The 19,853-nt window shown below is 39.5% G+C and overlaps 1 protein-coding gene and 1 long non-coding RNA gene across 4 annotated transcripts in view; one reads left to right on the plus strand and one right to left on the minus strand.

Annotated features, from left to right (window-relative positions):
- Nucleotides 1-19,853, minus strand: part of UST (uronyl 2-sulfotransferase) — a 153,227-nt gene that overhangs the window by 38,172 nt on the left and 95,202 nt on the right. The gene's annotated exons all lie outside the window — the stretch shown is intronic.
- On the plus strand, nucleotides 5,898-9,959 carry LOC146439627 (uncharacterized). Its single transcript, XR_014851288.1, has 3 exons — nucleotides 5,898-6,206; nucleotides 8,918-9,070; nucleotides 9,670-9,959. It is a non-coding gene; the product is annotated as an uncharacterized LOC146439627 (long non-coding RNA).

A 19,853-nucleotide genomic window follows, 5' to 3' on the forward strand; every position in this document is an offset into this window, starting at 1 on the left:
AAAAAAGAACTTGAAATACTGCCCTGACAATACTTTAAATTATGTCCAAGCTTGATTATGTCTTGCACTTGATTGATGAATTAGATGGAAGGTAGACAGAACATCTACGTAAGATTTAAAATCATTACCAACACCCAACTAAAAACAGTATCTCTTTTCTCACTCATACAAAGGTGAACGGACATTAGCTCCCAACAAAGAAACTTACAATTTCTTTGCAAGAATAATGAATATGGTGAGTCAGAAAATATTCCCTGAGATGAGTATCAATACCCAACACAAAAGTTTAACTGAGACTTGCCTGTAATTGCAAAAACAGTATTTGATTAACATGGCCAGAAAAACATATGTACAATAAAAGCAATGCAAATTCACGTGGAAAATCCTGCAGCTTTAACATGTGAACAGCTGCTACTAAGTCAAAAGGAGATTTTTTAGTAGTCCTTTATGGGTAAACCAATGTAGGATCACTGAAACAACAGGGCTGGCTCTAATCTAATTGTCCCCACTCCTTGTTGCTGACTCATTTAAGATAAAGGACAGGTGGGCTTTCACATAAACCTACAATCTTTTTGCCACTCAAGAACATGCATTTGACCTTCCTGACATCAGAAAGAGCAGGTTTTGTCTGCAGTAGAAACACTGCTCCTTCCCAGGCTTCATTTACCACCACTGCTGTGATCTGTATTACAGCTGCTGGAGCGTCCTCTTGCATTTGGAGCACCACTGACTACATGAGTTGTGAAATCAGTTTTCAACCAAAAACTGGGTGAGAGAAAGGTCACCCTTTCTAGTATGTAATCAAAAAGTTACAAAACTTAAATACACCTACAGGAAGATATCTTTTTGGTGCTAGTGGCACTCACGAATTTCTGGGTTTTTTCTGAGCATGGAAAACCAAGGTGAAATGACATCATTCTAGGCAGTGTTACTCTGCTATCCTAAGCAACATTAATTAAGCCACATTTCCCAGTAAAAACATGCTTTCTCAGCAGAATGCAGATCTTTCAGGGCAGAAATGCTTCTATGTGAGACAAAGATTTGCAAGGTGGCAGGTAACAGCCTTGTTCATTTAAATCACTGGAGGAACCTTGTAAAAATTATTTTAACACAGTCTGGAAAGATAGAGAAGGAAACACACAGAGCAACTTTGATCATAACCCGTTACAATAAAAAAAGAGGCATTTTACTTTATTCCTCAGCTCCTGGTTACAATTCATATCACTCACGTCCCACTGGGCTTGTCTTCAACAGGCAGTGGGAGGCCTGGGAATCTGCCCTGTGGCTCCAAGTAACAACAGAAACTGTCTTTCTTTTAAATAGTACTATATTTTTCTACTCATGTAACAATTTTGTCTGAAAAAATAGGCCAGTAATTTCTACTTCCTTCTTCTTTAAAATTGTCTTTGAAATAAGAATGACAACATGCCTTAATCCTTTAATCTGTCAATGAGACAGACTACCGATCTATCAGAAATATATCAAAGGTGTGTTATTAATGTGGTTTTTTGAGGTTAATAATAAACTTTTATTTGCCATAATGAGCTCATACATGCTATTAGAGGAAGTCAGCACCTGACTAAAAATATTTCATAGAATCATTGAATCATCAGGTTTGGAAGAGACCTTCAATATCATCTAGTCCAACAGTTAACCCAGCACCACCATAATCACCCCTAAACCATATCCCGAAGTGCTACATCCAGATTCATGCCTTGAACACTTCCAGAGCGGGTGACTCCATCACCTCCCTGGGCAACTTATTCCAATGTCTAACACCTCTTTCAATAAATTTTTTTTTCCATCATCTAGTCTGAACCTCCATGACACACCTTAAGGACATTTCCTCTCATCCTTTCATTTCTCCTCCATTAAACCTCCTTTCAGGTAGTTGTAGAGAGTGAAGGGCTACAAAATTCCTTTGGGAATTTTAACGTCATCACAAAAAGAGCAAACCTTGAGGTGTTCTGTTGTAGAACAATAAGCAACTTACTGAAGTTAATGTCTTTAACTTATGACAAATACTGTTCCATATACAGAAAGATGTGACTTCAGATTTGAAAATTAGATTTTTTTCCTTCTAATACAAAGTCCTAAGAGTACTGACAGAAACAATAACTTTTTTTGTCCAGTAGAAGGAACACCCAAATTAAAAAAAAAAAAATTCTTGGGCTTCAAGGCATTTCCAATTTTCAACCAAAAATTAAAGAAACACCACATTCTAGCATGAATGCATTACAATTCCTAGTAGCCCTGACAATTTAATAAAGAATCATAACTCAAGTACACACGCCTTGCAAATAATTTCCATTCCACTTCCATCTGTTCATCTATGGAAAACCACAAAAATATCCTTTCTCTAGCAATCAAAACGAAAAATACACATCCTCTTTCTACGCTCTGCCCCTGTGGGATACCACAGCTTCTGTGAAACCAGAATACCTTGTTCACAGCCCAGGCACAGTGCATGCTCCTTATGTCAGTCCGAAGGGTGTGGATGTGGAGGTGTGTCAGCAGCAACCTAAATAAATACCCTTCAAGTTTTCATAAAAGGAAATGAAATAAAACGATGTGGAAAAGGAGTGACTGAGCCCAGTCTACAGTGACCTCTCCCGCTTACAAGGCTGTTCTTCATACACCACTACAGTCAGCAGTGCAGTCTAGTCCTCACTGTTGCCAGCCAAGGAAAATTCTTCCACTCTCCTGAGAGCCACCAAGAATCTTCTTGCAGCTTGTGAAGTGTTTTCTCACATAGCTGGTGTTTGTAAAGAGGTCAAACTGACCATTACATCCTGAGGACAACATTGCATCATATACACAAACTACACACAACCACGCTAAAAAAAACCCAAACATCATTCCCACCTTCTCTGGCCGCAGCTAGGGAGCTCTGGGGGGCTCTGTAGAGTGATGGGGAAGAAAATGTAAACATGATGGCTCAGAAAAGGGCTTGTTAGTACAAATATGAAATGAAAGAAGGAAAAGCACAACTTCCTACTTCGGAAGGCTGCAGAAAGACACTGAAATGTCAAGGTATAGTTGACATGAAGGTTTTCAAATATAAATGCAACTCGACTTACTAAATCTTGCATAGATGTGAGCACAAATTATTCACACATTTTAAGGAAAAATAAGATACAATGCAAACCAGTTGTAACCCTAATTAGGGAGAGTTTTGCTTCAACAGGTAATATTTTATGTTTTTATTCAATCTCAATTAAGTATTTGGATAACTAGAGCCACACAGCAGCAGGACAACTTCTTTCTTTCAAATTCTGGAGGCATTTGGTATCTGCATCTATGCTGACAGCACTGGCAGAAGATTGCTGTGGGGTGGGAAGGTGCTGGGCATCACTTCCCAAACTAACATTGCCAACACAGACAAAGCCAAATGTTTCCATCCTGTGCTGTTGTGGCACTGAGCCCCTCCAAGGTGGGCTGTTGGGTGGGGTGGACTGTGCCAAACTGTAGGGGACGATTGTCCTGTGGAGACATCAAGATGGACAAGTTTTTTGGCTACCAGTGGAAGGCTGCAGAGTGACCACTGGGCATCTCAGGGAGAAGCTCCACAAGATAGCAGAGCAGATCCAGCTAACCATAGAACACAGGTTTTCTGTTCCCAAACAACCCCCTGCACTGTGATTGCCCCTTCACTCCTGTGAGGCTCTGACAGCTCAAAAAGCAACAAACCCTTTTCTTTCTCTCCATTGTCTTCTGGTCTTCTACCAGAAGAGTGAAGAACATGGGGCTTGCTCACCTAAATGGCACAATGCCACCACAACACTCCAGCTGCTCAGGGTGACACAGGCCACTGCGGATTACTTCAGCCACTCCATTAATTTCTTTTAGAGCCTCTCTTGGTCATCCACCCTCTCTTGTCTGGCGTCCTCCATGGGCTGCAGATGGATCTCTGCTTTACTGTGGACCTCCATGAGCTGCAGGGGGACACCTGTCTCACCACAGGCTGCAGAGGAATCTCAGTTCTGGTGCCTCTAACACCTCCTCCCCCTCCTTCTGCACTGACCTTGGCGTCTGCAGAGCTGTTCCTCTCACATATTCTCACTCCTCTCCCCTCTAGCTGCAATTGCTCCTGTGCAACAACTTCTTTCCTTTCTTAAAGAGATTATCCCAGAGGTGCTACCACCATCACTGAACAGCTCAGCCTTGGCCAGCAGCAGGTCCATCACAGAGCTGGCTGGCATTGGCTCCACTGGACATGGGGGAAGCTTCTGGCAGCTTCTCACAGAAGCCACCCCTGTAGCCCCTCTGCCCCCCAGCCCTCCACCATTGCTACTTAAAAGCTTGCCACACAAACTCAATACATTTTTGTTGAAGATAATTCTGGGGTTTCTTTGAAATGACTTTCCAATTTCTTCTGGCACAACACATGTTTTTACTTTCCTTCCCCGCCACCACATAAGTAAATAGGCTGCCAAGTTTAACTCCCACTTTTTTTTTTTAATGGTCTCTTTTGCCTGGGCTAATTTGCCTGACTTTTCAGCCAACAATGTATTAAGCTCTCCTTTCTGGCATCTCCACAAGTGAAGCAGCAGCTAACAAAACAGCGTCTTCTGCTAACCATCTACATTTTCATTAAGTGCAGACAGAAGTTATTCATTCATATACAAATTTTTGCTGGCACTGACACAGCAAAAGTTACAAACTATGCCCACAATGCTACTATTTAGATGTGACAAACATTAAACACATCGGTACATCATAATTTTTAACTTAAAATTATGTATAATATCAAGAAAATACATTGGTGGATACATTTCTCTCTTTTCTGTTCTCAGAAATCACATTAGTAATTTGTCAAAGATCAGTTTTACTAATAAGAATGGAATCACTTTGTAGTTGTAAGTAGACACCTTATCATATCTTTTTTTTCCACAGCTTTTGTACTTTTCACTTCAAACCATTTTAGTACGGGAAATATGTTAAAAAAAATAGAAAGAAATTATGCCAAAAAAAGGGCAAGTGGCTGCCAGCTGGAAGCAGTGTGTAAGCATTAAATAACCATCCTGTTACAGAGGGCACAGATCCAGGGAAGACCAAAAATGAAGACCATTATACTGTAATCAAGAATGAAAACCACTAGCAACTAACAGCAGGGAGACAGTGTACCTGCTAATTCCGTTTACTAACACTTCTTCATAAAAGAACCTGGAAAATGTATCTGCTTGGATGAAGAGCTTTAATAAAATCAATTAGGTGTGGCATATATTCAATTCTGCAAACACCGAGCAGGAAATACCCTCTAGCTCAAGGACTTTTCAGCCCTCCCTAATGGAGAGTATGTGGACTCTTGGAAATCAATGCCTATGAGAAAAGCAGCAAGTCATAGAATGGTTTGAGCTGGAAGGGACCTTAAGATCACCTAGTTCCAATGCCCCTGGCAAGGCAGGGACACCTTCCACTAGATCAGGTGCATCAAAGCCCCATCCAGCCTCGTCTCCCCAACACTTCCAGGGATGGGGCATCCACAACTTCTGTGGCAACCTGTTCCAACAACCCTCATAGTAAACAATTTCTTCCTAATTTCTAAACCTGCCATCTTTCATTTTAAAGCCACTGCCCCTTGTCCTGTCACTGTTACATGCTGTTTTTTAAAAAGCCCTCTCCACCTTTCTTGTAGGCCCCCTTCAGGTACTGGAAGGCTGCTCCCCCTTCCCTTCTCCAGGCTGAACAACTCCAATGCTCTCAGCCTGTTTTCATTGCAGAGGTGCTCCAGCCCTCTGATCATCTTCATAGACATCCTCTGGACTTGCCTCAACAGGTCCATGCCCTTCTTATGTTGAGGGTCCCAGAGCTGAACTCAGCACCCCAGGTGGAGTCATAAAAGAAAAAGTCGTAGAAGGTGGAGTCTCACTTCCCTCGACCTGCTGGCCACACTGCTTTTGTTGTAGCCCAGGATACAATTGGCTTTCTGGGCTGTAGGTGCACATTTCTGGCTTACATCCAGCCTGTGATCTACCAGCACCCCCAAATACTTCTCCTCAGGGCTGCTCTCCATCTGTTCATCCCCAGCCTGATATGGAGGGGTTGCCTTGACTCAGGTGCAGGACCTTGCACTTGGCCTTGTTGAACTTTACAAAGTTCACAAGGGCCACTTCCCGAGCTTGTGCAGGTGCCTCTGGATATCCCTTCCCTCCAGTGTGTCAACCACACCACACAGCTCGGTGTCATCAGCACACTTGATGAGGGTATGCTCAATCCCACTATCACTGTCACTAACAAAGATATTAAACAGTGCCAGTCCCAGTACTGACCCCAAGGAATGCCACTTGCCACTGGTCTCCACATGGACATTGAGTCACTGACCACAACTCTTTGAGTGCAATCATCCAGCCAATTCTTTAAGCACCAACTAATCCATCAAATCCAGTTTAGAGACAAGAATGTTGTGACTTTGCACAAGTCAACAGTTAAGTCCAGCAATTTATGCTCACAAAAGATAGTTCTAGAGCACAGATAAAGTTAATTTCTGACAGGTGACAGCCTCAGCCTGGAGCTGACTGTGAGGCTGATGTCAGTGGGCTGAAGGAGGACAGAAATGCCACTGGTGGGTGCGAGTCCTTCTGCTAGGGTGGTCTCACCATACCTGGCAATACAGTGCAGCCTTGGCTGCTCCTGTCCCAGCATGAAAGGCTGCTACACAAAACTCAGGTTGTTGAGAAGTATTTTAGCCCAGCCTTTGCTAAATGAGAAGCAAGTTATACCAAGTTACCATTTGTCCAATCTGTTAAAAAAAAAATGGTCATGCTCAGTCTAATTTTTATAAACGTTTTACTGCTCCTACTGTCAGAAAACGTTTATTAGTATCTGATACAGAACAACCATAATATAATTTCAGAAAACTCTACTTTGTCTTGAGTTCAGTGAACACAAGGAATAGCTGCAGGACATCTGCTTCATAGCACATTTTTATTCACTTGAAAATCTATACTTCCCTACAGCAATACCTTTTTAGGACCATCTTCTGGACTCTCTTCAGTTCCTCAGAAATCCTAAGACAGAACAATTTATAACTTAGGTTTTTTCAGTAAAACCAGAAAAGACTGTGCCAGTGCCTTAGTAAGTTCTCATCTGAATAAGGTAGTGCTACAAAGGGAATTAAAGAATCATTTAATGTCTCTGGCTCCTGGAACCAGAGACAGAAAAAATCTTTTGTTTACCTTGAAATGCTAGATCCCAGAAACCACTTGTGCTAAAACATTTTTAAAAAAAAAATTGGAGGAGATACAGAGAAAATGATCATGTAACATTGTGGATCATCACCTCTCTAATACACCACTCCTTTAATGTTAAAAGTATCAGTGACCAGCCAAGGATATTGTAATACTAAGGCTCTGTAACCTGTATTAACAGCAAGTCCTGCTCACAACTGGGCAGTAATATGCATTACCAGATTGCTCAGAACGAAAAATCATGTAATGAGAAAAACCACAGGACATCATGGAATCATAGAATGGTTCGGATTGCAAGTGAAATTAAAGAGCATCATTAAAGAGTTCCAACCACCCTGCCATGGCCAGGGGCACCTTCTACTAGACCAAGATACTCAGATACAGAAAAGGGCTCTCTAGAGAGAGTGTAAGTCAGGAAAAAATAGTCTCAAGCTGAGGCCAAAGACACTTTAGAAAAAATGGATAAAATAAATAGAAGATTGCCAGAACCTAGCTAGTATTAGACAACACTGTAATGAAGAATACAATCAGCAAGAGGAAGAACCAGCATCAGCAGAAAAGGCCTTTCTATCTTGCAACAGGTCTTTGATCCAGTCACTAAAGATGTGATAAACACGGTGATTTGTTCTCAATTAAAAAAAAGAAAAAAAAAAGAGGATAGGATGATTAAAGACAGGAAGCTAAAGACAGGAATAAAATATCTGGTTTTCTTAGTGAAACAAGACACTGAGTAAGGTTGCACAGCATCTGTGCTGAGACAATTCTTGAGAATAACAAAGAACAACAGCAAAGGAGCAATTTTTCCAGGGAATATTAATGAGAGCAGATAAAAAATCTGACCTCAAGGAGATACATACATTAAGACCCTATAATGCTGAAAGACATTTAAGGCTGGTAATAATAGTATGTAGATCCTTACAACAGGATACTCTGGATGACAAGGACGTAATTGGATTTAAAAAGAAAAACCCAAATCACCAAAAGGCTAACAACCACAACAAAATAAAAATTATATATTCCTAGAAAGAGGTCCATCAAGGGCTGTTAAACAGAGATATGGCAGCAATGCCTGATGGTAAGCTGAAGGATATCAGAACCTGGGAAGACACTCAAGGGTAAGCAAACTTTTAGTCTCTCCCCAGCTGGGCTGGAGGGTGCTCATGTCTCAGGAGGGGCCTAATGAAGAAAGTTCACACCTCCACATATGACACAATATCATTTGCACAGACATCAAGGAATTTAAATGTTTCAAAATACTGCATTTCCTAAAATACAGGAAAGCCTATATTAATAATGACACATTTCTGTAGTACACATTTTTCTCCCAATTTTTTTCCCAGGTCAAATGTTCCCATTCCTTTAAAGCCTGAATGGATACAGAGAAATAATACTCAGCAGATTTTAGCCCAAACCTCAAAAATGTTTACATTAACAGAAAGACATTTAAGTTCTATGAATGCCTCAACATCTTGAAGCTAGAATTACACAATGTTTTTAGCAGAGGTCCACAAAAATAGTTTAAACCATTTAAAAGTTTAAAAGAGGCTTATTAGAACAAATACCAAAGTTCGGAACACTAAATTTATCATCGGAGAAAAGAAATTCATTAACCAAAAGGAAATTAATCTCATTAACACTGAGCATTAAATATTATTGCTTTCATACATCCTAACAGGACAGAGGCAAAACAAACAACGGATCATTCCATTTGCCTTTTTTTTAAACAGGACTTAATGTGACAAGAATTGGGGAGGAAAATGCTTACTTTCTACAATATAAATCTTCAAAATAGAAGAGGGAACAGATGGAGAAGGAAAGACATGGAGAAGGAAAGATATGCCACATGAACCTAAAAAAATATTGCAGGCATCAGGAAAGAGGTAGTTTATTTTTTAATTATTAAGCTTCTCTAATCTGCAGATGTAGCACAATTTTCACACAGAAAAATGAACACTCTCTAGCTGATGCATGTTTTTTTTTAACATACTGCTCTGTTATAGCTTAGACTACCTGCTGTCATGAGTTCCAGTGATACAATTCCCTGTCACTGATATTAAAGGGAGAGAAGCAGTATCCAACAGCTCCTGATATGTCCCTGAAATATTCTAGTCACATCAAGTACACTATCTAGCAAAAAAGAAAAGAAACCTGCGGCTGGTCTCTCAATTAAAAAAGAGAAAATATAAGATTCATCACACAGTACACATTATAAATTCTTTTGGGGTAGACCATTTCTCCAGTTAGATGATAAATCTCAAAACCCACAGTATTGACTTTTAAGAAAAAAGTTCCTCATAGCACCAAGGTCTAAACGTCTTTTACGCCCCCTTGACCTACCACATTTGGGGTGGCACTTTAACACAAACCTGTTGAATGTTAAGAAAATAGCTAGGAGTTTGAGTTGTGGGCTAATTTTTGCCTTCTTATCAGCCTTCTGCCTGGTGTTGACTGACTTGGAATCTCTCCCTTCATCTCCCAGGGCTGACATGCAAAATGAGCTGCAGAGCAGAGAAGAAAATCATACTGCTTCTGCATGTGGCTTCCTCTTGCTGCAACTGGAGATGGTTTCTGCTCGGCTGCCCCTATCTAATTTCCCTAGTTAAAAATCTTCCCCCTGCTGAACGGTTCTAATGCTTTTCTGGAAAATTACTAATACTTTGCATTATTCATAGCACTGCCATTCTGAATAGCAGACACAAAATGGAACATATTGATTCCACTTTTCAGTTTGACAAGACTATCACTGTACTGACAACACCAAGTATTAAAAACCTCCTAAAATTACAAGGTTCAGAGGCATAAATAATGTTCCTATTTGCATTTCTTTTTTTTTTTTAGCTTTTCTAATCTTCAGTCATCTGCTGAAGTTCTTTTCTATAACTATGAAAAACAAAATCATACTTCCCTCCCTACACCAGAATCTCTCAATGCCTTCATCTCAGGTGCTACGGCTTCAAAAAGCTCAGCAAGCAACAAGTGCAAGTACAAAATAATGAAGGTTAATAAATATGCTAGGAAGAGAAAAAAAGTATAAAATATTCTTCCCCCCCCCACCATTTATCAGGGACTTCATCTCTTTGGATTACATTCTGAAGAGATTTTGTTTAATTTTTTCCCCTCAGCCACTGATGAACACTTCAGTTTTCTTTTTTCCTTCCAAAGAGAACAGAAAATTAACTTTAAAAAAACCAATAATCTTATTTAACAATCTATCTTCACCATGGAAAGTTTCCTATTTGCCACCAGTTAGTGGATTTTTCCCTAAGAAAAAGGAAATTACTCTTGACAAGCTCAGTTATGAATAGTGGCTAGCTTTGCTTGGATCAGAGTTCATAGGAAAAAGTTGTGTTCAAGGTAACCTGACTAGACCGTGTTTCAATAATTCACTGAGCAGTAGCCAGCCTTGCTGAAACAATGGCAGTCCATTTTCCAGAGTCTGGAACAACAAACAATGAGCTTAACACCCTTTGTTGGGGGTTTTGGATGGCTTGGTTTTGATTTTATGTAAAGCAACTATATTTACAAGGGGTAGAAGAGCTTTGAAAATTCTAGAAAACACGAAAAAAAAGAAAGCAATGCTTAGAATAATAGAAAAAATGAACACTGCTTTTACTTCAAAGGAGAATTTCACTACTCTGTTACACAGCGAATGTCTTTTCTCAGATGACACAGCATAAGGTCTACTGCTTGTCCTGAAAGATGGAGTTACCTTTTCATTCAAGACATGCACCCACCATCCCCACAATAGCTCACAACCATAATATCATCAGCAAACTGGTGAGGGACATGTATTTTTGAATAAGGTAATTTGACTTCAAATAACCATCTTAAGACAAAAACCAAAAGCACATTTGAAAGAGCTGAAGACTCTTGGGGCTTTTTTCCCCCCCCCCATTTCTTTTTTTAAATAATGTGGAATTACAAGGAAGATAATCAAAATTATTTCCTGGCAGCAGTACCCTTCCTTACTTGACTGACTCTAAAGGAAAAAATGGCCAAATGCCCTGAACCCCAATTCAGTGACAACAAACACAATTTTACAGTTTATCACTCTGTTCTCTCACTTTTTCCCCTGACAACATTATCTCAACAAGATATGAAAAACTTTTTTAATTTTTTCTTTTGAACTTGAGTAAAATATACCACAAAAAGGCTGAAGGAATCAGCTTTCTGAAGGACTCCCTCTGACCATCAGTATCCCTCAGATGTCTGGGGTTGTTTCTGTTGGGTTTCCAGTTCATTGAGGTGCCAAGACTCCTTATAGCATGTGGTTTGAATCCATCCTTGTTTCAGGGAACAGAAGCCATTAGTCCTCCAATTGCATAAGCAGTAAAACTTGCAAACTCTTTTGATTGCAATTGCTTATCTCTCCGGCAAAGAGGCCAGTCTGTTACCTCATTGTCTGAAGTCCCTCATCCTTTCGTACATCTTCAGGAAAAAAACAAGAAGGGAGGACACCTCAAACAAGTCTGGAGCCTCCATACTAAAACTGTTAATCTAATTGAAACTACTAGTATGCTGAGATCCTCAACGCAATTCACACTCTTGCACAGAAGGCCTTTAAGAAAAAGGAAAAAGAAAAGAAAAGCAACTGCAGCAATACCTTTGCTGCCAAGAATGAAAATCTAATTTCTGGAATATCTGACATCTGAAGAGCACTCCTGAGGGAAAGCACAGCAGCCACTTGCCAGGCGGGGCCAAGCAACCAGAGAGAACATTACAAACCATTTGCCAACACAAACCTATGGCATTTATTTGTTTTTGGAGAAACAACACCCATTCTACACCATACAAACATACTATGCAAACAAAGCAAGAACAGACAGACAGCACCTGATTTTTAGGCAGACTGCTCCCCTATTCAGATCTGTTCATTCTCTAATCACACAGAAACAAAATCTGCATTTGCACCTCTGTCCTTCATCTTCACCATTGTACTGAGGGTTCTTCCCCTGCTAGGTGGGCTGGCTGGAAAGAACCTCCCACCTCTCCAGTGGGACAAGCAGCCCAGCTGTGTCCCACAGGACATTCAGACACTCCATGTGTGCCCCATCTCCATGGACATGAGCCTTGGTGCCGACCAGAAAGGATGAAGCATGTGGTGCTCCAGCAGGCCCTGGAGTCCCCATGAGCTCGGACCAGGATAAGGCACAGGATTTTACTCTGCAGTGTTTAATAAACCTTAAAAACTCCAGAATAACTAGGATAAACTAAGTCTTGAGTATGTCTGGGCACTGATGTCCCTTTTTTCCACAAAATGCCATCTCTGCTTCCATATGGTTTCAACATAAACTACTTCAGTCTTAAAAAATACAGAATTTGTAAGAGTGACCCAGCCATCCTGCAGTAAACAGAAGAGTCCACACCACCACCAAAGAATTACACGATAGGAAAATATTTTGCTGTCAACAAACACCTAAGGCCCAGGACAGCCTTGGACGCTTGTATAAAAACATGCCTATCCCTCACCATGTCAGACATGCACCACAGGCAGGCAATTCTACTGCCTTGCACACTCCCTGCCATTCACTACCTCAAAGCTTCAGCTTTGCTTTAGCTAGTAAGTTTTAGAGATCAGGATCTCGGCTTATTTCACTTTGCTGGCAGCTCTGACAGCCAGAAAACTCAGGTATAAACCACAAAAAGGAAGGAGGAAGGAGAATGACAGACAAGGAATAAAACAGGCTAATAAATTCAGTTTTATTTTCATGGGTTGTCAGTTCCTGCGGGTTTTGACACCTATGGAGTGAAGTGAGTATCTGACTGCTTGAAATTACATTATCATGCCACAGCCTGAACACAGTCAATATGCTGGCAGTAAGAGGAGGGCTGTCTCTCTCTGCCCTTCCTCTGTCAGGAGGAGTAAAATGTTCTGCAGTTTCCTTCCCCATCCTATTGCCAATAAAAGAGTTTTCATTTAAGGTGACTATAGCATATCACAACAAGGAAAAGAAAACAGGTCTACTCCTAGCAAGGAGTGTACTTAGGTTTTATAGTCTGGTTTTCTACGTACAGCTACCGTGATTTCATTAGACAAGTCTTCAAAAAACTGTTAATGAAACATAATTTCAAAAACTCTGACTCCTACTCCTAAATACACACACCCACCCACACACACACCTACATTATTACACCATATTTTTAAGACAGGCTATTTGCTGGTCAATGCCTCATCTCTGTTATATATGCCATGTATAAACTGTAACTTAAAAAATACTAATTTTAAAATTTATACTAACAGAAATTGAAGGCATTCTTTTTCTCTGTATGATAAAACATTTTGTTTGTCTTAAAGTTGGAATTCAATGATTTTTAGAACTGAAATATCAATCAATAATTAGTTTTACTTGATGACTATTAAACACTACTTTCAGGTTCATAATGCCCGAAATGCTGGACTATATACTGAAGATGATATTCATATCACACACAGATCCTCTTGTTTTCATTCACCTGCAATAGTTATTTGTCAGCTAATTATCATTGTTAAGTCATACCTTACTGGGAATCATGTGTTATCTCCTTAGATGTGCCTTCCTGCTACTTTCACATTAACAAAGTACATGAGAACTGAAAAAGCAAATACTTGAGGCTTACAAAAATTATCAAACACCTGAAACTCACCCATACTGAAACTATTGTAAACCAAAACAAAGAGACTTCGCATTTCTGAAAAGCATACACTGAAACAAATGTTTAAACCTGGTATTTTAAGCATTTTTACATCTGTTTTGGTATCATTACTTTTACAGTGCACAATGTAAAATTGTGGATGCATTTCATACTTTAAATGTATTCATATCTTAGGTTTTAAAGATAAATTTGAGAGTAGTCATGACAGTGTTAACAATTAATAGCTTCAGCATCAGTCTGGAACTTCCAAAAATTAATTTGATTGCTGGCAGAGATGTAAGACAACAAATCCTTAGCCACCGTGGCATGTACCCAAGAACACTCAACTATTTTAAAGTCAAGAAACAACACATTCAGCTGGAGATGTCTATAATTGTAACTATCTTATATAAATCACCTAGTAGTAGAATTTACTTGCAACCATGTAATTATAAAGTTTACTTTTGAGTCACCTGGAGCAGAAAGCAACTTCAGAAAATTGAGTATGGGCTATCAGGAACATCTACCATACAAACAGGACCTTTTTCTGGATACCCATGAGGCTTTAGATATGTACTGAACAGTTATCTTCTGATGAAGAGGTGTCCCTTTGTTAATTAACAGCCTTTGAGGGCTACATAGTTGCACTTTTAAAAATAGAGTAGAATATTTCAGTTGGAAGGGACCTACAAAGATGATCTAGTCCAACTGCCTGACGTATTCAGGGCTGACCAAAAGTTAAAGCATGTTGTTAAGGGTGTAGTCCAAACTGCACTTAAAACACTGATATGCCTTGGGCATAGATTACCTCTATAAGAAGCCTCTTCCAGTGTTTGATCACTCCCTCTGTAAAGAAATGCTTCCTAAAATATTTCCATTTTGGACACATATGAACTTATTCACAACAATGATCAGCAAGGACTTCCACAGCTTAATTACATGTTGTCCAAACCATCACATCTTTCTATTTTCCACTGGATCCGGCAACTACCCATTCCAGCTGTGACCCTCTATGTCTTCCACTGAAATGATTAAAATGATGATGATTGCTCACAAACAATCATCCTTTTTCCAAAGGCCACTTTTTTATGACTCCTGAAAATCTGTCTTCTGGTATCCTTTCCCTTGTTTACGTCTTCCTCATTTGAAGAGTCCTAACCTTTTCATTCGTCATATGGAAATTATTTCACCATTGCTCTTATCCCTTTCTGAGTATTTTCCAGGTCTTCAATCCCATTTGAGGAATGAGAGGTCAGAAATGTCAAATAAAAGAAGTCAAGTCACACACTAGAGATTTATGAAGTTCTCTGTTTTCCTTTTGCTTTGCCTTTTTTGACTGCTGCTGAGAACCAAGCGGATGCTATGGTATAGCCATTGAGCACACACAGATCTCACTCCTACCCAGCAACAGGCTTGTGAGAGTCCAGCAGTTTCTGTGTGAAATATGGTTTATCCCCCTCAAACTGCTTTCCCGCCTTCACTGAAGGCAAGGCTGGCTTTTATCTCCAGGCTGCACAAGAATGCTCTTTTCTGTTCTTGTTCAAATATCCAAAAATACATCTCCTGAAAATATAACACAGACATACCCCCTCCTCTTCTCTTGTGCAATTTACACGGACTTAGAAAGCTGGCACCACTGTATTAGAATCTTTGTTCTGTGGTTGGGATTTTCCATTCTAAAAACAGTATCTTCCTATAGAGAAGCTAGAGAAAACTAGTTCCCCAAGCTACCATAACACATAAACCCCAAAAAAGAACACAAGAGAGAACACCAAGAGTTGTCCTGTATCCATGCTCAGAAAGGCACAAATAACAAACTTGGCAAAATCACCATAAAAATGAAGATTCATCATTCTAAACTTAATACAGCAAGGTCTTTTAATAAAAGATCACAAAATCTTATGTATACAAATGTTGTAATTAGCACCACTGACACATAGCATATGGTAAGACCCTGTAAAAATGCTACATTTATATAAGACTGTGGGTGCTTAGTGCTTGCCCTCTGCTGCTACTTGGTTTCTGGTTTCCTGCGCAGTTCCTTGACATTTGCAACAGCCAGAAATTTTCAGACCACTACAACACTAGAAGAAAAAAATACCTCACCGTTTTATATTCTGAAGCAATATATTGTTGTTATCCTGTATCCTGTCTCCACAAAAAGGAACGCAATACAGAACGGGATCAATAAAATAAAAGCGTGGTATTAATCTTATAATTGCTATTAATATAAGTATGTACTGTGAATTACACAGAAGTTTTCAGTATTGCAATCTTAACCAATGCTATACCGCTTATTTACTATGTGCAATTGACTCAGACTATTGAATGAAAACAGATTAGGAAGGTGTATTTTCTTGCTCTTGTATAAATGCATAATGCTGCAATGTTTGGAATGCAAACTCCACAGGGGAACATTAAAAAAAATTGGTTTGTAAATTCAAGTCACTGAAAAGTAAACGTCAGCCATGAAAATATTTCCTTTAATATTATAAGTTGTTTAATCAGTTCCTCCTCCAGCTGAGGTCTGAATTACCATTAACTTTGTGGTTCAATAAATTATTAATACAAAATGGGAGAATCTAAGGAAAAAAACATGCTTTAGAGCACACACAATAGATGAAGAGCTACAAAAATGGGCCAGAAATTTTGCTGTGAGGAGGTAATGCAGTAAAAGGGAACAGCTGGAGACTATTAAAAGCAGCAAACTGTTCTAATTGGGTCAGCTGACAGGTGGCTGTGCTTCATCAGTGCCCTCCCGGCAGCCCCATCGCAGCCGCAGGGATTGGTGCTACTGTGTGATCCCCAAAGCACAGCTACAGCTGCAGAGCTGCACTGCAGCCCAGCGCTCACTGCAGCACAGCCAGGGACAATAACACGGCGAGAAAAATGACCACTGTGGGTATGGGGCTGTGCTAGGGAAAACACAGAGTGTATAAAATGTTTAGCCTTGTAACTACAGCTCAGGACCCAGTAACTGAAAAACGTGCTTTTTAATTTATATATTTAACTCCCTAATATCTGGTATGCGCTGCACAGAAAAGGGCAAATAATTTTAACCTCTGTATGCCTCAGATTTCCAATCTAAACAATGTTATCCAAGTTATCAGAGCCTCCCCAAAATTTCCCAGGTTCAATTAACAGACACTTGTAGCCTGTCTTGTGAAGTCCCCAACTTAAAAATGAGAGTCATGAACCCTCTGCTTCCTCACTGCACCAAATTTGTGGGCAGGCAACTCTCTCCCTGCCTTTTTTTATACAGAAACATGCATGAGAGTGACTGTCGGAAGATGAAGGAAGGCATGAGCTCCATACCATGGTCTCTCCTGGAGGCCATGTCTCTGGCAACATACAACCTTTAAGAAACTTATCTGAAGTCATGAAGGAGAAAGCTCAGTGATGACAATTGATGACAACTGCTGATGACAATTCCCAGTATAACTGCCCCATGGTATTATGCAGATAAACAAAGGCAAAAAGACAGCTGGCTGCTGTCAAAAAACCAACGCAACTGGTAAAAGAATATTTCTCATTGTAGATAGAAATTTGAGGTTATAAATAACAAAACTGGTTAAATATATTTAGTGAATATTCTTATATTAATGAAAACCATGGTAATCATAAAAGGAAATTCTCAAGATTCAGGAATAAAAAAAAATTTCTTCTGCAGAGTTGAACCATTCAGCTTTTTTTATCATTTTGGTTGAAATTTATGAAATAACCTAAACAGCAATAATTTAAATATTTAGCCATGAAAGCTAATGTTTGCAACAGGAAAGTTCCCTATTGTAAGAAACTTGACTTGTAAGTTCCCTGACTTGAATTTTATTTCCCTCCTTTGCAGTAATCCTAATACACTTTTAAAAGACAAAAGGACAGATGCCCCTTTATGGAATCACTTGCATGAGTAATCTTTAACATAAATGAGGCTGAATATTGTTAGAATATTTTTCATTTTTGCTGAGAAAAGCATACTTATTTTCAGAGATGAAGTTGAAAGACTATGCAGAGCCACACAGAGATGCTGTGCAAATTTAAATGTTAATTATAAGGAAAATCTGAAACATCCTATAGGAAGGTGACAAATTCTTACCTTACTGAATGATTTTTTAAATACAAAACTAATTTCTGATGTATTAGCCCAGGGATCTTTTACTGGAGTGAGCTAGGAGCCATGGTATTCATGAGCCTAACAGAGATCAGAATCCCATGTAACCAGATTTCCTGCAATTCAGGCATCAACACAAAACCCATGCTGCTTCACACATTCATGCAGCCTTAGTAGTCTTAGATCAAAGTTTTACTAAATATTTAGAAAAAATGAAAAACTTACACACGCCTTTTATATTTGATGTCTTACATTGAAGTTGTAATAAATACTAGATAATTACAAACAAGCCTTCTGGAAGGGACAATTTTAACATACAGCTTTAAAATATTCATAGTAGTCCCTCTTCATCGGGGTGCTTCCTACCTTCTGCACTTCCAATCCCTGAACTAAATCTCATCTTGTGCATAGTTTTATTTTGCTTGGTACCTGAGCACTCACGGCTGCACTGATAAGGGTTTGCTTGCTTTACTGAAGTGTACGTACTCTAAGTACTCTAGTTCAACCTGAAACACATTCACTACAATGAATTTAAATTAACTTCTGTGAATTTATCTCATCTTACAGGACCATAATGTTGGGTTGACTGTTTCACCAGTGTGCCTTAGACTTGACCCAAGGTGTCCACCAATAATTACCCCTCTGCCATACCCCACACTACCATGCTGCTGCTATTTATTCTGGGGAAGCTTGGAAGTGATTTCTGCAGGTGACTAACAGTAACTCACTCCAGCAGAGAAAGTGCCAGATCAGTGCAAGGGACTGGCAGACCTGAGTAAAAAGTCTCATGTTGCAGCAGCTGCCTCTGCTGTATCTGACTCATGAATAAAAGGCTTGTTTTCTATCCCGACTTTCAATTAAATTTTGGTAAACACAGACATTTACCAAAACGTTTAGAACAATTTATCTGACTCCTGAATGAATGGCTGTGTTCCCTGGAACAGAGTCAAAGCCCGAAGCTCTATTCAGAGAAAATTTCAAATGATCAGTGAACAGCGGAAAATTCTGGTTTTGTTTCTGACCTTTTTAATGTTAGCAGTTCAGATTTCAGTGTTAAAAAACCAGCATGCAAGGTACTACAATATTTCAAGATGGTTTGTTTTCAACTCCTTTTTTTTTCTTAAGGATCAGAATTGAGGGGAGGGAGCCTTTTAGAGGGGCTGAGCTCCCACACCTTCACACTGCAGTTTCTGAGGCAATATGCATTTTGCCCTCATGTTTTCAAGGGAGAATGCCAGTGTTGGCAGCTATTGATGACAATGCCAGGATGGCCTGTAAAGGCTCCCAGTAGCCCACATCACCTTCCAAGGGACAGGAAGGAAGCCATGAACATCATGGTTGATAAAAGCAAAATTCGCCTCTAAGACCCAGTTTCAAAAGATGTATACCTTTTGCCTGCAAACCTGTCTCTTCAGGTAAAACAGAAAAGTTACATTTACACTTTTTCCAGTCCATTTTGTAAGTCTATCAAATGCTATCAACAAAAGGCTTCTCAAGTACTCCAGCAATGAGCTCAGTGTTGTGGATCAATCAGCAGTTTTGTATTTTCCTAGCTGTTGATCCAAGGCACAATGGAAGAAGGAAAGTAAAAACTCATATCCTCTCTCTGCTTTCATATATTTGCTCATGGTCACACTTCATCCCAAACAACATAGCTTTAATATTGTAATCAATGTTGAAACTACTTCATATGCTAAATCTGAGCTTATCCTTAAACAGTCCTACATAAAAAAGAGTAATGTTTCATGGTGAGTTTTGCATTTAAAAAAACATTAGGGAAGAATTGCAAAAGTTATGAGACCTGCAATTAGGCCAGCCAGCAGTCCTGTGCTAAAGTGACATACTGGTTCATGCTCAGAGGTAAAACCAGCTGCTTACTTTCTTCACAGCTAGATCAGACAATTGATTTTGCAGATTTCTGAAGCTATGATTCCAAAAACTCC

This window comes from Lichenostomus cassidix, chromosome 3, assembly GCF_008360975.1.
Source record: "Lichenostomus cassidix isolate B80296 chromosome 3, HeHo_3.0, whole genome shotgun sequence".
Taxonomy (NCBI): Eukaryota; Metazoa; Chordata; class Aves; order Passeriformes; family Meliphagidae; genus Lichenostomus; species Lichenostomus cassidix.